Here is a 13,525-nt window from a genome sequence, read left to right on the forward strand (position 1 = left end):
AAGAGAAAGAGAGAATGCAGGGCAAGCACATGAGCAGGGGCAGGGGCCAAGGAAGAAGGGGGAGCAGACTGCCCAATAAGCAGGGACCCCAACAGGGGGTGGAGCTTGGGGCTGTGGTCTCAGCCCCAAGACTCTGAGATCATAACCTGAGCCAAAGGCAGATGCTTCTTCCCCTGAGCCACCCAGGTGCCCCCTTTCCCTTCTCTTTTAAAAACTCTTTTAATTTCATCGGGCCCAGACAATCTAGGATAATCTCCCTATTTTAACGTCAGCTGACTAGAAAATTTAATTCCATCTGCATCCATAATTCTCTTTTGTCATGTAATATATTCACAGGTTCCAAGGCTTAGGACAGGAATGTCTTGAGGCAGGGACTTATTTTGACTATCATGCTGTCTTTCTTTAAGAAAAAAATACAGTTACAAGTTTGATATGACCCTACAGCAAACGTCATTAAGTTCATGAAAAATCTGTTTCTCCTTTATTTGGATTATTTATTGAGATAAATTCATATCACCTAAAATTAGCCATTTTAAAATGTACATTTTGATGGTATTTAAATACATTCACAATGTTGCACAACCAACGCCTATATCACGTTCTAAATCATTTTCTTTACTCCAGAGAAAACTTTGTATGCATTAAGCAGTCATTCCCTTTCCCCCTGTCCTTCAGCCCCTGGCAATCACTAAACCTCCTTTCTTTCTATTTCTACAGATTTACCTATTCTGGATTATCTCACAAAATGGAATCATGTAACTTGTGACCTTTGTGCCTTGCTACTTTCACATACAATATTTTGATACATGCGGTAGCATCTATCAGTACTCCATTCTTTTTTATGGCTGAATAACCTTCCATTGAATGGCTATACCACGTCTGTTCCATGATGGTCTTCGATAATGGGCAGTGAATTGTTTGCAACTTTTCACCATTGTAAATAGTGATGCTATGGACATTCCTGTATAAGTATTTGTTTGAATATTTGTTTTCAATTCTTTGGATATATATACCTAGAAAAAATAGAACTGGGGGATCATAGGGTAATTCTCTAACTTTTTGAGGAGCCACCAAATTGTTTTTCCACAGGGGCTACACCATTTTATACCCCCACCAGCAATGTATGAGGTTTCAAATTAGTTCACAATCTTGCCAGTACTTATTTTCTTTTTAAAAAATTTTATTTTAGCTATCCTAGTGGATGTGAAATGGCATCTTGTAGTTTTGATTTGCATGTCTCTATTGACTAATAATGTTGAGTATCTTATCATGTGTTTGTTGGCCATTTACATATTTTCTTTGCAAAATGTCTATTCAAGTCCTTCACTCATTTTTAAACTATCTTTTTGTTATTGTGTTGTGAGTGTTCTTTATGTATTCTGGATATTAGACCCTAATTAACATATATTTTCTCCCATTCTGTAGGTTGTCTTTTCACTTTTTTTAAAAAGATTTTTTTAAAAAAAGATTTTATTTATTTATCCATGAGAGACAGAGAGAGAGAGAGACAGGCAGAGAGATAGGCAGAGGGAGAAGCAGGCTCCATGCATGTGGTTCCATGCATCCCGGGTCTCCAGGATCACGCCCTGGACTGAAGGTGGTGCTAAACCGCTGAGCCACCCAGGCTGCCCTAAAAAAAAAAAAAAAAAAAAATTTAAGATTTTATTTATTTGAGAGAGAGTAAGCATGAGCAGGAGGGGCAGAGAAAGAGGAAGAGAGAGAATCTTGAGCAGACTCCATGCTGAGCAGAGCCCAATGTGGGGCTTGAAATCATGACCCTGAGATCATGACCAGAGTTGAAACCAAGAGTCAGACGCTTAACCAACTGGGCCACCCAGGTGCCCCCAAAATTTTATTATTTTTAAGTAATCTCTACCCCCAACATGATGCTTAAACTTACAACTCTAGGATCAGGAGTTACACACGCCCCCAATTGAGCTAGCTAGGTGCCCCTTTCACTTTCTTGATAATTATCCTTTGATGCACAAAAGCTTTTAATTTTGATGCAATCCAATTTACATACTTTTTCTTTAACAAAAGAAACTCCTCTTTTGGTGTTATATTTCAGAATCTATTGCGAATCCAAGTTCATTAAGATTCTCCCCTGGGTTTTTCTTTTTTAAGATTTTATTTATTTGACAGAGAGCACAAGCAAGCGGAGTGGCAGGGGAAGAGGGAGAAGCCAACTCCCCTGAGTAGGGAGCCTGACATGGGGCTTGATCCCAGGACCCCTGGATCATGACTTTCTGTGGTTGGCAAAACTCCTTGAACATTGTCCCACATCATAGTTGGGAGCCAGGACTAGAATGTTGAGTTAGGACCCCTTCCAGATTCTACCCTATGCTTCCCTGATTTCAACTTATCCTTAACCTGTAATAAACATGACCTTGAGTATCATAACTTCCAGTAAGTTTTGTGAGTCTTGCTAGCAAGTTAGTGAGTTTGAGGGTGATTTTGGGAACCCCCCAACTTGTGGCTAGATGGTCTAAAGTGAGGGTGGCACTGGGGACCCCCCAACTTACATACAGCTGGTGTCTAAAGTAAGGGCAGTTTGGGGCACACTGTTTCTTCAGACTGTACTGTTGCCTAAATGCTTTGCAAACTCCTTGGTTAAATATAGCCCTAGGTATTTTAATCTTTTGGATGCTGTTGTAAACGCGATTGTTTTCGTAATTTCTTTTTCTCTTTGTTTTTAACACTCATTCAGCACTCGCTAGATGCTAGGCTCTGTCTGTCCCAGTGCTTCACAAACACTAGTTTTATTTCCCTAACAACCCTAATTAGGTCCTTTGGTTTTTGAAAACTGGGCAGTCTGGCTCCATACTCTGAACCCACTACCCTGCACTTTACAAGATTTCTTTGAGAAATTTCCTGGGAATCACTCTGTTCTATCTTTTCCCATTGCCATTATAAATTCACTCCTGAACCAGTGTCTTCCACTCTGTCTCCCTAACTCGACTGTCTACAGTCCACCCTAAATACTGCTGCCACCCTAACAATCCTAAAGCACCAGTGTTCAAGTCCTGGCCACCATAATGACCTGAAGATCTTTCCTTCTCTTCATTTTTTAACAAAGACAAAAGCAATTATTGCTCTTAAGCAGTACTTGGCCATAGATGCTATACTGTCTTCTACTAGTACTTTGAACTGTTCTGGAAAATTTTGCTGTGAAATAGGAAGAGTGGGGGACCTCTCAGGACCAGTTCTCAGTCGTTTGCAAAACAAAACCTTAAGGCCTACCCATAGGATTGTTTTGAAAATTGTGTGTGGTAGGGGGTGGGAGTGAAGTGATTGGACAAGGTCCCAGGATGCAGCGAATACTCAACAAATGTACCTCAGCCTCCTCAAAGAAGTTGTAATTTCTTAGCAGGCAGGGGCCTTGATTTCTCCTTTTTGGTTATTTCTTAAAAGTCAACAGTGTTTAAAATGACTGTCACAGAGACGCTTTGGTCTCTAGACTTGCTCAAGACACTACAATGGCCCTTAGGACAAAATCAGGCTCTGCGGTCTGACCTCGACGGCTGGCTGCGGCCCGCTGTGTGCCCTGCGGAAACGGCTTCATCTCTCTGAGCCTCGGGGGCTTTATTTGTACAATGTACCTGCTGCACAGGGTCACCGTGACTCAGGTGAAGTGCTTAGCACATCACTGGTCCCTCGGAACTGCTGGCGCTAATCACATCCTGTCCCGAACATTCAGTGTCCATAAAAACTTGGCCTCTGCGTTCTCGCGTCTCCCTGTTTCCGACATACACCCCCTCTCCCCAGGGACCCGCCTCGCCCCGCTCCGACCTGCTCTTCCTCCCCGACTTCGGTGTTTGGCGAACGCCCAGCATTCACCCAGTGCCCCGGGAGGCTCCGAGTCGGCCCCGGGGGTGCGCCCTGTCGGTCCTCGGCGGCTTTTCCCTTCTCTCCGCCCGGGCCAGAGCGGGGGGGGGGGGGGGGGGAGGGCGCGCCGGGGTCGCGCACGCGCACGGGGCGCGGTGGCCGCAGGGGGTCGACGCCCGGCGCCGGTGGGACGTGCGGGCAGGTGGCTGCTCGCCCGGGGGACCGGGGGGCGGGGGGGCGGCGCGGGCAGGCCCCGCCCCGGCGGGCTCGGGCTGCGAAGGGCGCAGGGCCGCGGCGCCCCGGGCTCACACGGCGAGGAGCGCGACCCGCGCGTCGAAGCTGCCGCCGAGGGAGGCTCCGCCCCGCGCAGCCGCGTCACCTATTCGCTCTGCGGCGGGAGCCGCGCCTCACGGTCAGTCGGGGAACGGGCGGCGGCGCGGGCCCGGCGGTGCCCTTGCCCTGGTGCCTCGGGGCGCAGACCGGGTCCCGGCGGAGGGAGGCGGCCCGCGAGGACCGTCCCGGAGCCGGGAGCGGGAGACTCGGGCAGGGGCCACCGGCCGAGGCGGGGTGGGCAGGGGGCGGACGAGGCACCGGTGACCTGTGGGAAATCGCTTCAGCTCTCCCGGGGATGCTTGGGTTCTGGAAGAAAAATGACCTGGGCTGTCAGGTCGGAGACGGTTGACTAATGCCGCGCCTCAAGGCTCTTGGCCGAATTGTGACTGCGATCTGCAGGGTGACTTGGGCAGGAGAGGATTTTTTTGTTTGGGGTTTTTTTCAGTTTTGGCCTTTTGGCATGCCGCCTTTGACCTTCTAATCTTTAAATTTTTTATTTGGGCCTTTTCTTCATCTTCTTTAATCTCCACACCCAAAGTGGGCTTGGAACTCGCCACCCTAGGAGTCCCATCACCGACTGAGCCAGTCAGACACCCCCATTTGGTCCTCTTTTTTTTTTTTTTTTAAAGTGTTCATTCATTTCTTCCTTCCTTCCTTCCTTCCTTCCTTCCTTCCTTCCTTCCTTCCTTCCTTCCTTCCTTCATGAGAGAGACCCAGGCAGAGGTTGAAGCAGGCCTCCGGTGGGGAGCCCGATGCGGAGCTCCATCCCAGGGCCCGGGGATCGTGACCTGAGTCGAAGGCACATGCTCAGCCACTGAGCCACCCAGGGGCCCCTATTTGGCCCTCCTCTAATTTATCGTGACAAACTGAATTCTTCCTTGTTCTTGATTCTCAGACTTTGCTCCGCCCTTAGAAATTGCGTTTTCTTCTCGAATCCAACCCCTCCGATGTAACCTTTGCTCTGGTTATATTTTTGCTGACTTTCTCTCCTTTATCGTTAATTTCCTTAAGGTAGTGACTATCTTTGTAGTGCCCATAGCACAAAGTTGAACGGAATATGTCCTGAGCAACTTTTTGGGTAATTACTATGGCCCAGGGGGTACTATTTTCTCCTGGATCCAGTTACATTAGTTGAATTAGCCCCAGTTCTTGTCCAGAGTGAACCACTCTTTGTCATGCCAGTTGCAGTAACCTCTTGGGAGTCCTTAACCCTTAGATTTGGGATGCCCTACCTGCAAATCAGAAATGCAGATGTTTACCTCCCTCTGTTGTGATCCCAACATGCTGATGTTTGTAGTTTATGGTGTAGGAAACAGAATATGGCAGGGCAGTAGATTAACAATTTACTGTTGGCTTTTTTTGGAAAGTGAAATAGATTGTTGAAATTATTGTAAATATACTTTAAAGGAAGAGATTTTTATCTTAATGATAGTATATTCTAGAGCTTATATTGTCAGCATTTTGAAACTTTTTAAGTTTATCCTGTAATTGTGTTTTGAAGTAAGAAAATTTCCTTATTGACATTTTTTTAAGATTTATTTATTTAGACAGAGCATGTACACGGAGGGGGAGGGGCAGAGAGGAGGGTAGAGATGATCTCAAGTGGACTCCTCACTGAGCATGGAGCCCACTGTGGGGCTCCATGTCACAACCCTGAGATCATGACCTGAGCCAAAATCAAGAGTCTGACACTTAACTAACTGAGCTACCCACATGCCCCTGATACTTTAGTGTCCATAAATGCTCTCTAAAACAACTTTGCAAATAAACATTTACCTGTGCTTAGTGTAATGCTTACCTAGACAAACAATACTCAAGTTTATTATCTTTTTTAATGTTTAATAAATTAGGGTTTTGTGTGTGTGTGTGTGTGTGTGTGTGTGTGTGTGTGTGTGTGTTTAGGTGGGGACAGGGTGAGGGGCAGAGGGAAAGGGACAGAGAATCTCAAGCAGACTCCTCGCTGAGCATGGAGCTAGACACAGGCTAAATCTCATAACCCTGAGAACATGTCACAAGCTGAAATCAAGAGGTGGGCTCTTAACTGACTGAGCCACCCAGGAGCCCCCAATACTCACTTTGTTAGTGTTTGGTGGATTATTAGGTCTTCTACAGAAACAAAAACAACTTTATCCCTTCTTTGAAGTAAGGGGCTCAGATGTTATAATAATGATATTCAGACTCATTCATGGAATGTTAAGTATGTATAAAAAAAGAATTGGAGACAAATTTAAGACTCTTAATTTTGGGATGAGAACTTTCAGAGTAATGAATAAAACTTTAAAATTTTAGTCTGTAAAAAAAAATAAAATAAAATTTTAGTCTGTGGTCTTTAGTTACTAAAACCTAGGATTCATTGTTCATAGACCTATAAACTATAAAACTTTTGAAAAGCAATTGAAGCTAATTTTGTGCTAAATCTTTCTGTGAGTAGTTCAATTTTTTTTTTTCCAGAAAAGGAAACAACTTTCTTTGCTGGCTTCCTCTTTGTGATGTATTTTCCCAACTTGGCCTCAAAAGAACTGTGGATGCTGGCAGTGGTATACTAACATTTCTATTCAAAAGGTGGAATGTAGATGACCATAAAAAGCGCTAGTACACAGGCACCTGGGTGGCTCTGTAAGTTGGGCATCTGACATTTGATTTCATCTCAGGTCATTATCTCAGGGTTTTGAGATCAAGCCCTACATTGGGCTCCATGCTCTCAGCAAGGAGCCTGCTTGAGATTCTCTCTCCCTCTCTCCCTCTCCTGGCTTGTGTACACACATACATACTCTCTCTCTCTCTCTCTCTCTCAAATAAATCTTAAAAAAAAAAGAGCCAGTACATTTCTGCTTCAAATCCTGGGATAAAATTAGTCATGTATTAAAATAGTATATTATGTTTTTATTTGGAAAATCTACTTTGGGGCAGCCCTGGTGGCTCAGCGGTTTAGCGCCACCTTCGGCTCAGGGCATGATCCTGGAGATCCGGGATCAAGTCCCACGTGGGGCTTCCTGCATGGAGCCTGCTTCTCCCTCTACCTGTGCCTCTCTCTCTCTCTCTCTCTCTCTCTCTCTCTGTGTGTGTGTGTGTGCATGTCTTTCATGATTAAATAAAATCTTAAAAAAAAAAAGGAAAATCTACTTTGCATTGCTGCTGAAAATTGTATTCTAGATTGTAATCTGGAATTCTGAGCAAACCTCTCCTGTATAGTGTAAAAAGACTAAAGGCAGAGACATAGTCTCTGAAGGTAGAGACTGTTTCTCTACCTTCTCCCTTTTTCACTCTTCAGAGTCTAATGTCCTTTTTAAAATATTGGGTTGGCGGGGAAGGGCCTGTATTTAGAAATCAAGCCAAAATGAATTCAAATAACAAAAACAAATTAGTTCACTTGGCAAAATTGTGTTGAGTTCATGTCTGGGTTGTGAATTTTTTAATTCCACAATTTTGCTTTTGGATCTTCAAATTGATTCGCTTTTTCTTTCTGAATATGTTTTAAGACAAATATAATTATGATGAATAAAATTTTTAATACAAGACAGTTTACTATTAAGACTGTGATGAATCAGTTTTAAGTGACCAAAAACTGTGATTTTATTTTTTTTTAAAGATTTTATTTATTTATTCATGAAAGACACAGAGAGAGAGGCAAAGACACAGGCAGAGAGAGAAGCAGGCTCCATGCAGGGAGCCCGATGTGGGACTCGATCCAGGGACTCCAGGATCATGCCCTGGGCCAAAGGCAGAGGCTCAACCTCTGAGCCACCCAGGTGTCCCAAAACTGATTTTAAAAAACAAACAGTGAGACATCATAATTGTCAAGGAAGCTTCAAAGTTTAATCACATCCAGCATGTATTTTATTAGCTATTCCAAGTGAACCTTAATGTATCAAGCAGCTCTATTGTGATTATGTATGTAAATCTCAGCATAAATATTCATAGAGCCCCTGACTGGCTCAGTCAGTAGAGCATAGGATTCTTGATCTCAGGGCTGTAAATTTGTGCCCCATGTAGGATGTAGAGATTGTCTAAAAATAAAATTTCAAAAAAATTATAAATATTCTGCGATGAATTAACCTTTTTTTTTTTTTACTCTTAATTCAGAGGAAAAACTTATAAAATTCATGCCCTGGAGCATTTCTATTTAATGTAGTCTTAGATTGTTTCCTTTGAACTGAGATGTTAGAGTTTCTATAACTCAAGTAGAAATTTTAGAAAACTTTTTAGAAAATTTTCCTAAGGGGCAGCCCGGGTGGCTCAGTGATTTAGCGCCACCTTTGGTCCAGGGCCTGACCCTGGAGACCCGGGATCAAGTCCCACGTTGGGCTCCCTGCATGGAGCCTGCTTCTCCCTTTGCCTGTGTCTCTGCCTCTCTGTGTGTGTGTGTCTCTCATGAATAAATAAATAAAATCTCTAAAAAAAAAAAAGAAAGAAAACTTTCCTAATATTTGAAAAAATATTAGGAAATATTTTTAAAAGATTATTAGAGAGAGAGCAGGAGGAGGGGCAAAGGAAGGGAGAGGGAGAGAGAGAATCTCAAGTAGACCCCATGCTGAGTCCCTATTGCAGGGCTCGATATGACTCTGAGATCATGACCTGAGCTGAAACCAAGAGTCTGACGACATTCAATTGACTAAGCCATTGAGGCACCCCTGATTTGGGAATATTTTTATGATCCTACCTCCAGCATAGGTAGGTGAAAAGTGCTCTAGGACAGGTAATCTTTAGTTTCAAACAGTGGTGTGGTCTTACGGATTATTTTGCAAATTCTGTTTATGTACCGTGAGTTTAAAATGATCTCAAAAAAAAAAAAAAAGATCTCTATCCAGATGAGAATGGATGCCTCAGGACTTCTTTACCAATTCATCTTAACATGGATTCTGTCTCCTTTACAAAAGGAAAGCTGCTTCACTCATCCCAGTTCTTACTCTGGTGCACTGCCCCAGGGTATAGAAATCTTTGAGAAACAAATCAAAGGGAAAAAATACAGGCTGCATAGCCCCACAGACAGAATACTAAAGGAAGCAGGAACATATTTCACCCAGACACAAACTTCTACTATCCCTGATGGTCTTCTATCAATCTTAGAACTTGAAAGAGAGGGGATTCCTGGGTGGCTCAGCGGTTTAGCGCCTGCCTTCAGCTTGGGATGGGATCCTGGAGTCCTGGGATCGAGTCCCGCGTTGGGATCCCTGCATGGAGCCTGCTTCTCCCTCTGCCTTTGTCTCTCATGAATAAATAAATAAAATCTTAAAAAAAATAACTTGGAAGAGAATAGGTTGTAATAGGAATATTTATCAATTCACTGTTTTGAATTCAATTGAGGTCAGATCTTTCCTGACGATGAAGACTGGCCAGTTAGGTTATAGAATAGCCATCTTCCACAAACAGAATGAATCAAGTGCCAAGGTTTTGACAATGATATATTTAAAGCACATAAAACACAATGTACAATAGCTAGGAACTACAAATTTGCAACTATTAAACTTACACATTTTAGTAGTCAAGGCAAAAGAGGTGCATGTTTTCTAAAGTTCCTTTTGGGTCAAGACAGTTGAAAACCCCAGACTTGGGAGTCACTTGTACATACATCTAGTTCTCTTCAAAAGATGTTAGGTTAAGAGAACACAGAATGGTGTAAGTTAGGACTTTATATCATTCACTATTTTGTTTGATTTTTTTCTTATGCCTCAAATCAAATGTGAATCTTCTAAAAGACTATAGTTGTGGGATGCCTGGGTGGCTCAGCAGTTGAGCATCTGCCTTTGGCTCGGGGTGTGATCCCAGGTCCAGGGATCGGATCCCACATAGGGCTCCCTGCAGGGAGCCTGCTTCTCCCTCTGCCTGTGTCTCTGCCTCTCTCTGTGTGTCTCTCATGAATAAATAAAATATTAAAAAGAAAAAACTATAGTTGTGAAAGAAAATTAACTTAGTAGCTCTGTCTAAAAAGACCCCATAAAGGATATTATGGGTTGCAATACTGTTTTCCAGAGCAAAACCAGAAACCTAGCTTGGGACAAAGTTCCTGCATCAGAACCAACCAGTGCCTTTACCAAGGATGAATTCTGCTTTGGGAAATCAGACCCTAGTTACATTGGGGAGACTTTGAAATGGCTTCTACATCAGCCATATCTCTTTTGTAGGGAAATGGACAATATATTCTGTATTCTTTCAAGACTTTCACTTTGTTTGCTCCATCAGCAAATGGGAATGTAGGAAAAGTTGTATGTCTGATCAGACCCATTCTTATGAATAGTCAAAATAATTGGAGGAAGACTGAAGGAGATGACTCTATAATTGCTATCAAGCCCTAGAACAATGGTGGCCTCCTGTACAGATTTGTTTCCATCAATTTCTGGGCTAAAGCAGCTACTTGGAAAGTTCTAAATGTTAGGAGAAGATGTCTGGGCCATTTGTCCCAAATCACTTTGAGGATTTGAAGCAATCTTATTAGTGGAAGTTCCTGCTCTGGTCATATCTCAGGCCTGTTCTTCTGGCCAGGAGGTCCTGGGGAAGTTTGGGGCAAGGTCAGAGTTTTTCAAGGAACACTGTGGAAGAAGTCTCAAATTCCTCTGGAGGAACAGAAGCAATATGAAAAGTTTGTCCAAGCTCCTGCTTTTTGTGATGGCATTGCCTTTACATGTGCATGGGTGGATGTGTGTGTTTAAATGAGATTCCAAAATAAAGTAGCATTTCTTAGATATCTGTGTACATATATACATATTATGGAGAATAACTAGTCTTGTAGGATAATTTTTCATATCTTGTATTTTTAATTGACAATCTAAAATAGATAAAGCATTTTCTGGATATTGTGGATGACCATCCTTTTAGAAGAGAAGTACTAAAAGAAGAGAGAAGTACTATGTATTTGTTTAAAAGCAACCCAGGGGCACCTGGGTGGCTCAGTTGGTTAAATGGCTGCCTTCAGCTCAGCTTATGATCCTGGGGTCCTGGGATCAAGCCCCACATTGGTCTCCCTGTTCCTTGGAGGGCTGGCTTCTACCTCTCCTTCTACCCCTCCCCTGCTTGTGTACGCGTGCGCTCTCTCTCTCTCTCTTTCTCAAAAAATCTTTTAAAAAAAACAAAAGCATGCAGATACCAAATGTTATGGATTTAAGTGTGCAGACTGGTGAAGAATATGGAAGCATACTTAATATTTAAATAACAGATTTACACAAATGTAGATCAGGTGGTTTTATAGTAAAGTGTTTATACTTTAAACACTGTAAAAGAAATTTTATATTAGTTTAAATAGAAAAAAGCATGTAGTAGCATAGGCATATTCACTATGACAGCATTAACCCGGTTATGCCAAAACATTCATCCTATAAATTCATGTTCATTTCAGTGATTTTGTTTAGTATTACTTTACCTAATATGTACGTATATACATAATAATTCGTCAACCCAGCAATCCATAAGAATTTTCATTCCTCCTCTTTTAGAAAGGATCTGTACTATGTTAAATTAAAGCACATGTGTTTGGGAATCAAATTCACTTGTATTTTAGTGTGGGCTCTACCATTTAACAACTTTATGTACCTCTTCATCAGTAAAGTGGGGCTTCATTAAATTTTACAACTATAATTACCTACTATCTGCCAGAACCTATTCTAAGATAATGAAAGCATATCACTGAACATAATAGATACAGTCTCTGCTCACAGTTTACTAGAAGAGGCAGGCAAACACATTATAACATAGGTGCCATGCACATAGAAGTGCATGTAACAGAGATGCCAAGCCTACCCCTGGCATCTGAGACTTGAAAGATATGGCAGTTAGTCAGGTGACGGGAGAACCAGTACAAGACACAAGGAATAGGAATGTGCACAAGGCAGAAGGCGAGAGAGCCTGGTACTTGGAAGAACGACATGTCTTCCATTAAGGCTCCAGCATAATGTATGATGGAAGCCAGGAAGAGGGAAAGTTTGGAGAAGTAAGCAAGCATGAGATTAGGTAAGTTTTGAATGCTCTATTAAGAAATTATCCTGGGGCTTGAGGAGGGGCAAGATGGCGGAAGAGCAGGGTCCCCAAATCACCTGTCCCCACCAAATTACCTAGATAACCTTCAAATCATCCTGAAAATCTACGAATTCGGCCTGAGATGTAAAGAGAGACCAGCTGGAACGCTACAGTGAGAAGAGTTCGCGCTTCTATCAAGGTAGGAAGACGGGGAAAAAGAAATAAAGAAACGAAAGGCCTCCGAGGGGGAGGGGCCCCGCGAGGAGCCGGGCTGAGGCCGGGGCGAGTGTCCCCAGGACAGGAGAGCCCCGTCCCGGAGGAGCAGGAGCTGCACCAACCTTCCCGGGGGAAAGGGGCTCGCAGGGAGTTGGAGCAGGACCCAGGAGGGCGGGGATGCCCTCGGGCTCCCGGGGACACTAACAGACACCTGCGCCCCGGGAGAGTGCGCCGAGCTCCCTAAGGGCAGCTCGGAGGGGCTCGGGAGCGGCTCCAGGGAGGGAGCTGCAGGGCGGGAGCGCGAATCCAACAGCGCAGGCCCCGGAGCACAGGGCGCGGGGACACAGCCCAGGATCCGGCCTCCCCCCGGGACAGGCAGAGGCCGGGAGGGCCCAGGACAGCAAGGACGCTCCTGCCCAGAGCTGAGCAGATCAGCGGCCCCGCCCCCGGAGCCTCCAGGCCCTGCAGACGGAGAGCCGAGAGCCCCGTAGTTCCTGCGGAGGCTGAATCCAGGCTTCCAGAGTTGCCATAGCAACTGCGGCTGTTGCTCCTGGGGCCTCACGGGGTAAACAACCCCCGCTGAGCCCTGCAGCAGGCAGGGGCAGAGCAGCTCCCCCAAGTGCTAACACCTGAAAATCAGCACAGCAGGCCCCTCCCCCAGAAGACCAGCTAGACGGACCAGTGATACTCCCCCGTGTTCCAATACAACTTGTTTTTGGCCACTCTGCACTGAGCAAAATGACTAGAAGGAAAACTTCACCTCAAAAGAAAGAATCAGAAACAGCCCTCTCTCCCACAGAGTTACAAAATCTGGATTACAATTCAATGTCAGAAAGCCAATTCAGAAGCACTATTATACAGCTACTGGTGGCTCTAGAAAGAAGCATTAAGGACTCACGAGACTTCATGACTGCAGAATTTAGATCCAATCAGGCAGAAATTAAAAATCAGTTGAATGAGATGCAATCCAAACTAGAAGTCCTAACGACGAGGGTTAACGAGGTGGAAGAACGAGTGAGTGACATAGAAGACAAGTTAATGGCAAAGAGGGAAACTGAGGAAAAAAGAGATAAACAATTAAAGGACCATGAAGACAGATTAAGGGAAATAAATGACAGCCTAAGGAAGAAAAACCTACGCTTAATTGGGGTTCCCGAGGGCGCCAAAAGGGACAGAGGGCCAGAATATGTATTTGAACAAATCC

The sequence above is a fragment of the Nyctereutes procyonoides genome, unplaced genomic scaffold, assembly GCF_905146905.1.
Source record: "Nyctereutes procyonoides isolate TBG_1078 unplaced genomic scaffold, NYPRO_anot_genome, whole genome shotgun sequence".
Classification (NCBI taxonomy): domain Eukaryota; kingdom Metazoa; phylum Chordata; class Mammalia; order Carnivora; family Canidae; genus Nyctereutes; species Nyctereutes procyonoides.